Here is an 8,047-nt window from a genome sequence, read left to right as displayed (position 1 = left end):
ACCATTGATGCCATGGATAGATCGAGGGGTTCTGCGATCAGAGCTGGAGCTTTTGACATCTCATTTCGAGAGGCCTAGGTGGAAGAATGGAGAGTAGTTCTGGCATTGGTCCGTCTGGGAAAGCTCGGAGGGGCTCGACGTTCTTTCGACGGATTTGATTGAAAGGAACCCACCATATTTTGGATTAAATGGATCTCAAGTGGGTCAATTATGGTTACCTGATTAGGCGCCCCGATTCTCAATCTGATATCCTCGCTCAATACTAAAGTTGATTATGATCAGAGGTCGGGTCCTGTGAGAATTGAGGCACAACATTGGGCCTTTGGTTGCCAGGATTAGGCTCTCTTGTGGGTCTGGAGGCCACCACATTCTGATTTGTCCTTGTTTATACATCAGTCATAGGTCGTCGCGTACCGGCTTTGCCGTGAAAACTTTCCCCAAGAGACTGAACCTGACCCCTTTCTTCTCGTCATGGATCCAGGCATCATCAAGATGGAAAACTTCATCCTCTCCGGAGAGAGACATCTTGCAACTTTTCAATCATCTCATCCACGGTGAATCAGAGAAGATTTGGCGGCGCCCACTCTGTGAAGATTGGATAATGTCTCTTAAATTAGGAACGACCTAGAGAGAGAAAAAAAACAAAAAAAAAATAAATATTTGCAATTCACAAACTATATAAGCCAGGACTCAAATTTTAAAACCTTTACATATCCCTTGGTTTTTGCTACATTTTCGTCAAAATTTGAGGGGAATATGAAGTTTAGTACTTACGAGATAGATACCCGCGCGTTGCTGCGGATTGATTGAAAAAAAAAATACATTGTAATAAAAAAAATTAAATTTGTATTAAGTTAATTATAGCAATTTATTTGATAATTAATATATATAATAAAAAATTAATATGCTTGTTATATTTTAGTTACACAGGCAAATACATAAGCCCGTTTATATATATATATATATATATATATATATATATATATATATATATAATATACATACACGTTTTTTGTCTTTGCTATTATATTTAATTATTAATATATTAAATTTCAGCTATCGTTATAATTATAATTATAATTAGTTATATTTACCTCATATAGAAAATCATATAACCACATGAAAAAGTGGTTGAAATTTTAAACAAACTTTCAAGTTAAATACAATAATAAGAAGTTATAAATGTGCAATGTGTCTAAAATAATATATATATATATATATATATGATAACATGCCTTTTTTATTTTCGATGATATATAATATATATATATATATATATATAATTTGATTAGTATATATATATGTATCATTTAGTGTATATAATCTTTATGTTGTTAATTTAATAAGTTAATCAAAACTATACGGACGTTTTCTGAATTTATTTCGTTTATGTTAACAACCCTTGGTGATTTATATTGTGTATTTTCATAATGACGTTAAAATAAATTCTTCATAATTTTAGTTACTTTCAGGTTATACCATGGATTTTAACATGAATATAAATCTATAGCAATTAAATAAATCGTTGTTTAATTTTTCTTATTATTCAAATTGGTATTGGGAAATTATATAATAAATAATAATTATTAGCTAAATATAAATGTTATATACTTATTTTAACATTTGATGACTTTTTTTAATAATAGTTACAAAAAATAAGTTTTTTTTATTTAATTTGACATCTTGTAGTTATAGTACTTCAATTATAATGTCGTTTTGGGTTTTTTTTTTTTTTTTTTTTGCTATAGGAATATTTAATACCCAACGCTAGCTTATAACGGTGATTTTTGTTTTGTTCAACTTTTTAGGAGAGAGTAAATCAAAATGTTGAATATCTTGATATGAGTGAGAGTTTATGCAACCTTTAACAAATATTAGTGGGCTCCGCGATTTTTTTTTTGTTAATTACACTATGTGATAGACTGGTTAAAGAAAGAGCAAATGGGACCCACACTGCAGGTGTTATTGGACAGGAGAAAGACTGTTCTAACTACAGTATTTCTGTGAGAGATAAAAAAAAACTCTCTTTTAGTAATGTATAAATGTGACCTTATCTCTACAGGATTTTACACATAAGGGTAAATGAATTTGATTAAGTTGTTATACACATATGGTAATGAATTTAGTTTATAAGTTGTTATACACATGCTAATGAATTTAACCAAATCTCCTTGCTCGTTGATATTTTGTAAATGTAATAGGTAACATTCCTCTTTCGCTCTACAATATCTCAACACTCGAGGATTTCAGTGTCCAGCGTAACAAACTTGAAGGAACTCTTCCTCCTGACATGGGAAACACTCTTCCATACCTTAAAATGTTATCTTTTGACACAAATAACTTTTCTGGAATTATTCCTGCCTCAATTTCCAATGCCTCAAGCCTTATATCCTTCCAAATTAGTTTTAACAACTTTTTTGGAAAAGTTCCTACCTTCAATAGCTCGCCAAATCTCTACTGGTTGGTTTTAGACGTCAATAACTTGGGTCATGATGAGATAGGAGACTTGAACTTTTTATGCGATGCCTTCAACAACACTCGCCTAGAAGGCCTGGGTATCAGCGAAAACAATTTTGGAGGAATGATCCCTGCAACTATTGGTAATGCAACGACACTTCAAACCTTGTTTTTTGGAGGAAATAAGATTACTGGGAATATTCCTGGTGAAATAGGAGATCTTGTAAGCTTGGAAATATTAGCATTGGAAAGTAATCGTTTGACAGGTCACATACCAAGCACAATAGGAAAACTGCGAATGGTACATGCTATAAGGCTGGATGGCAATAAACTCTCCGGCAATATTCCGAGTTCTATGGGAAACTTAACTTTGCTAAGTAAATTATATCTCGGAGATAACAACATACAAGGAAGTATTCCAGAAACTCTTGGAGAGTGTAAGAAGTTACAAGATTTAATCTTCTCTAGTAATAATCTAAGTGGTTTGATACCATCACAACTCGTGAGCATATCATCGCTGTCCATATCGCTTGATCTATCAGACAATCAATTGTCCGGTTCAGTTCCCTCTGAGATTGGAAGATTAGTACATCTAGGAAAATTAGACGTTTCCAAAAATAATCTATCCGGTGAAATTCCAAAAACTCTTGGTAGCTGTTCAAGCCTGGAGGTCCTTAATTTGCAAGGGAACCAATTACGAGGCTCGATTCCAAAAGATCTGCAAAACTTGAAAGGAGTTCGAATAATTGACCTTTCTCATAACAGACTTTCTGGTGGAATTCCATCTTTTTTGGAGGAGTTTCAAGGCTTGGAGTATTTGAATCTGTCGTTTAATGAGCTGCAAGGTCCGGTACCAGTAGAAGGGGTCTTCAAAAACACGAGTGAATTCTCAGTCGATGAAAACACGAGGCTTTGTGGCGGCTTGCCACAATTGAAATTGCAGACTTGTGTCTTAACTACGCTCCACAAAAACCATAAACCATTAACAAAGAGAATACTGATTGTCATCATTCTTTGTTGTGTTGTTGTGGGACTGAGTGTTGTATTGGCCATTGTAGTGCTTTTGTTTCTCAAAAGAAAAAGAACAAAGCCCGCATTGGAGCCAACTATTGGAACTTCGCTGCCAAGGGTCTCCTACAGAGATCTCGTCGAAGCAACTCATTGTCTCTCTTCCTCGAATTTGATCGGTGTAGGCAGTTTTGGTTCTGTCTATAAAGGAATCTTGAGCCAAGAAGAAAACAAACTTGTCGCTGTAAAAGTCTTGAACCTTCATGTTTCGCGAGCTCTAAAAAGTTTCGTGGCCGAATGCGAATCTTTGGGGAGTGTCAGGCACAGAAATCTCGTCAAGCTTCTAACGGTGTGTTCGAGCAGTGACTTTCAAGGGAACGATTTCAAGGCTTTAATCTACGAATTTATGGAGAACGGTAATCTTGAGGAGTGGCTCCATTCTGGACATGCGGGGCAGCGTTTGAGTCTGATTCAGAGGATCAAAATCGCCATTGACGTCACGTGGCAACTGCTCTAGACTATTTGCATAACCATTGCTCTGAATCAATTGTACACTGCGACATAAAGCCGAGTAACATTCTGTTAGACGGAGATATGGTTGCTCGTCTCGGTGATTTTGGATTGGCAAAGCTTCTGAGAAATAGTATTTCCAACCAAAGCAGCTCTGTCGGGGTTATTAGAGGAACCGTCGGCTATGTCCCACCAGGTAATTCTTTTTATCAAAGTTTGTTTTGATAACCATTTAATTTTTGCTACATGTTCAGTATTTATTATTTTATCAAACTGCCTTTAACAAAATTTGTCTATTAATTTTTTGCTGCATGTTCAGTTTAAGGAGATACCATCTTAAAATCAATAGCTAATGCTAAAGTAAGAAGAAGAAAAAAAATAGATTTATGGCTTTTTTGGTAGATCCAACAGTATCTAACTTCAATCTGTAATATTTTCACTCCTGAAATTGATTAAAAAAAAATTATTTTCACCGCTCAATTTAATAGTACTAAAATGGCACTTCCAAGTTAAGAAATTTGATCTTTTTCACATATGTGTATTATTTAGAGGCCACAAGCGGAGTAACTGGCGATCTTATATAGACTCAGTTCTAAAACCTTTTAAATCTTATTTTATTTGTTTCACAATGTGAGATTCTTATGTAACTTGCGAACATATAAACCTTATTAAGTCTTAATTTTTTTTTAATGATGTGAAATCTTTATTTTAACTGTCATTTCATTTACAACAGAGTACGCCACTGGAAGTAAGGTGTCGAAATGGGGGGATATATACAGCTTCGGAGTCCTTTTGTTGGAAATGTTTACAGCAAAGAGACCCACTGACATTATATTCAAAGATGACTTCGACTTGAACAACTTTGCTTCCGCGGGAATCCCTGATCGCATCACCGCGATTTTGGACCCAATCATTTCTGAGGAAGATGAAGATAGTGCTCAAGTCTTCTGTGATTTCGATTTTCGAAATAGGCGTCGCATGTTCTTCAAAACGCCCTGAAGATCGGAGGAACATCAGCGATGTTGTTGCTGATTTGCAAAAATACACGACTTACTTGCAAGCAGAATGACACGGAACCATGTCTACAACGCATAAGGATCCGAAGGTAAATGTTGTTTTATTATTTTTACAAAATAGTCGTTGCTAAGGTTATCAAACAGCAACACGTCAAAGCTTCTTCATTTATTTTTAATAAGGTGAATAATGGAGTTGAATGAAAAAGAATGTTGATATTTGCAAATGTGTGCTTTTCAGAAAACTGGGAGAAGTATTTTGCAAGATTGAAGCTATGTCATTCAATCATGGAGTTCATACTTATTGTTCTTTGTGAAGTTTATTTTCATTTCTTCACTTTTTCTCGGGATATTCAGGAATGATTGATGTAATTTATCCGTTTTTCTCTTTTTTTTTTTTTATCTTTATGCTTTGTCAAACTATTTAATGTGTGATTGTAAACAAACAAGCTTGCCATACTTTCCGTGTTTTCAATTTGGATACATATTAGGTAATACCTTTTATGTATGTTCTAAAATAAATGAATAAATCTGTGTGTTCCATGTTGGTGCAGCGAAACTAGAAATTACATTCATATAATTTTCCCCAAATATTTGAAGAGGCGAGAATTCACACAAATTAGCCGCAACAAACTTCGGCTTTGGCAAAATAGCCAAAGTTTGGCTTTTTATTTTACTTCTTTGGCTGTTATGATATTTTACTTTACTTATGATTGTGTCTTTGTTGACTCTTTATAATCAATCCTATAAATATAGAAACTTATGTTAAATTGATCTTTACCTAATTAATTCATTGTATAATTTATCTGCAAATTCATGATTATACATATTTGAACGGTTAGGTTTTTTTTTTTTTTTTCTTGAGCTTTGATGCATATGTGACTTCTCTAGTTGTGATTTTTCCTCTTCGTCTTTCTTGGTTCAACGTCCTCTGTGTTTTATTGTAATTCGTTTAATGATTTCATCCGTGTTTAAAGGTTCCATCCTCCATGTTTTATTATTGGTATGTTCTTACAGTTTTAATTGGTTTATAATTAGCACATTCACGCCTTTCGAAACGAAGATAAGAATCTCATATCCGAAGGTAAATTATATAAGTCATTTTCCTTAAGCGATACAGGTATATTTTTGTTATCCTAAACCCTTACTCTTTTTCGTTTATTTAGAAATTTGTATGCCTTCTCTTTTTTTTATATATATAAACTCACTGATTATTTCGTGATAATCTGTTTTTCAATCAAATAAATCATATAACAATCTGTTTATTTAATTATAATTTATTCTTAATATTATATAAACCATCTAACCCATTTTGCTATAAATTTTTGTATGTGTACCAATTTTTTACTATTGTAAACCCTATTCCAGCTGTTTATTTTGTTATATGAGCTTTTGATATATACCGATTTATTGACATTTTATTTTTAATGACATAAAACGTGTAACCACTCGTTTATTTTGCCAGATAAACAGTAATTACTTGGGTTTTTCATTTATTGTGAGATCATAATTTCGATCTCTTTTCCAACCCATCATAATAACATCAGGATATTTACATAAACAAAAAGATATATAGTTGGATATACCACAAACCTAATCGAAATTTCCTGAATTCTATACCACACAAGTAAAAACAAATCTAATCGAAATTATATATTCTATTACATAGGATAAATTCGGTCATTAACTTTGGATGAGCATTGGATGCGACTAGTCTCATCTTAAAGAGTCGTCAAGAGTCACCAAAACTTCGATCATTAAAGTTGGATTATTGAGCATTAGATGCGACTAGTCGCATCGAATAAGAGACCTTAAGTTTTGGGTGTGATTTAGTCGCATCCAATACTCAAAATTTAAAGCGAGATATAATTCTTTTTTTTTTGTTCAATTAATGACGTGAGATTTTTTCTCCAATTAATTTTTAAGACCTTCGGATGCGACAAGTCGTATCCATATGACTTTGAGGTGCGACTTGTCGCATCACAAAGTATCATAAAGTCGCATCTAATTAATAGGTTAATTCTATTTAAAATCGTCTTCTTCCTTGGCTCTTCCTCAATCCAAACCAGACTAAAAATATCTGCCCCGCCCAATCTCTATTCTTCACTCTTGAAATCTCCGACGAAGCTCAGACTACAACTCCTCGTCTCAGACTCCTTCCCGGCCCTCCTCCTCGTCCCCACGTGCCTCTTCTTCGGCCTCGCCACCGCCTTCTTCTTCGTTGCTGATTCCGGCGGCTTTGGCAGGTCGGCTTCGGCTCTCTATCTCAGGTACTCTCTCTCTATTTGTCTCTTAATCCCTCTCTCTCTCGATTCCTAACTCTCTCTCCCTCTCCGAACCACAGCTTTATCGATCTCCTTATGTATTTAGTAAATATTAATTAAAATATAAAGAGTACCCCTTTTCTCTATTAAATAACGATTTCCGCCAATAGTCTTTCTCGCACAAGGGGCGGGAATTCTCTTTCATTACAAAAACCAAAATAAAAAATATTCATAGCCCATCGACCAAGCATCAAGATTAATCTTGATTACACCAATCATCAACATTGATCCTATGGAGATCTCATCCAACCAACTGATAGTTTCTCCTCATGGCTGCCACAAACCCGACAGCTTGCATCAAACTCCGCATGGGAGTGGCCAGGGCCACCCCTCAAATTCTGAAAACTATTCCATAAATACCTCTTTTTAATATGATTATTTATTAAATGCCTAAACCTTCATAAACGTCTACAAATACCTCATTTGGTTTATAAAATTTCATATCTACCTATATTATATAAGTATAATAAGCTTTATTGTTGCCAACTAGCTGAACGATTTAAACCAGTTAAGAAACACATCCAGTACAATTTTTGTAGTAGTGTATAGAATAATAATAATAATAATAATAATAATATAATACTATAGAATCATGGAATTATATACGTGATGGTACAAATTTAAGTATAAGTGGTGTTAGAAATATACTAATTAAATAGTATTTGCGAAAATACATAAACAACGATTGTAATAGTTTTAATTTAAATATAAAACAACAAAAATATAGAGTGTTTA

General features: G+C 33.8%; 1 pseudogene across 1 annotated transcript; it reads left to right on the top strand.

Annotated features, from left to right (window-relative positions):
* Positions 1–2,290: 2,290 nt before the first annotated feature.
* Positions 2,291–4,908, top strand: LOC149383742 (uncharacterized; annotated as a pseudogene). The gene is made up of 2 exons (XR_016301580.1): positions 2,291–4,171; positions 4,709–4,908. The product of XR_016301580.1 is annotated as an uncharacterized LOC149383742 (transcript).
* Positions 4,909–8,047: the final 3,139 nt, after the last annotated feature.

Source organism: Urtica dioica, chromosome 10 (genome assembly GCF_054948205.1).
Source record: "Urtica dioica subsp. dioica isolate 48M chromosome 10, U.dioica_male_clone48M_v1_H2, whole genome shotgun sequence".
NCBI lineage: Eukaryota > Viridiplantae > Streptophyta > Magnoliopsida > Rosales > Urticaceae > Urtica > Urtica dioica.
This window is presented reverse-complemented; position numbering and strand designations above follow the sequence as displayed.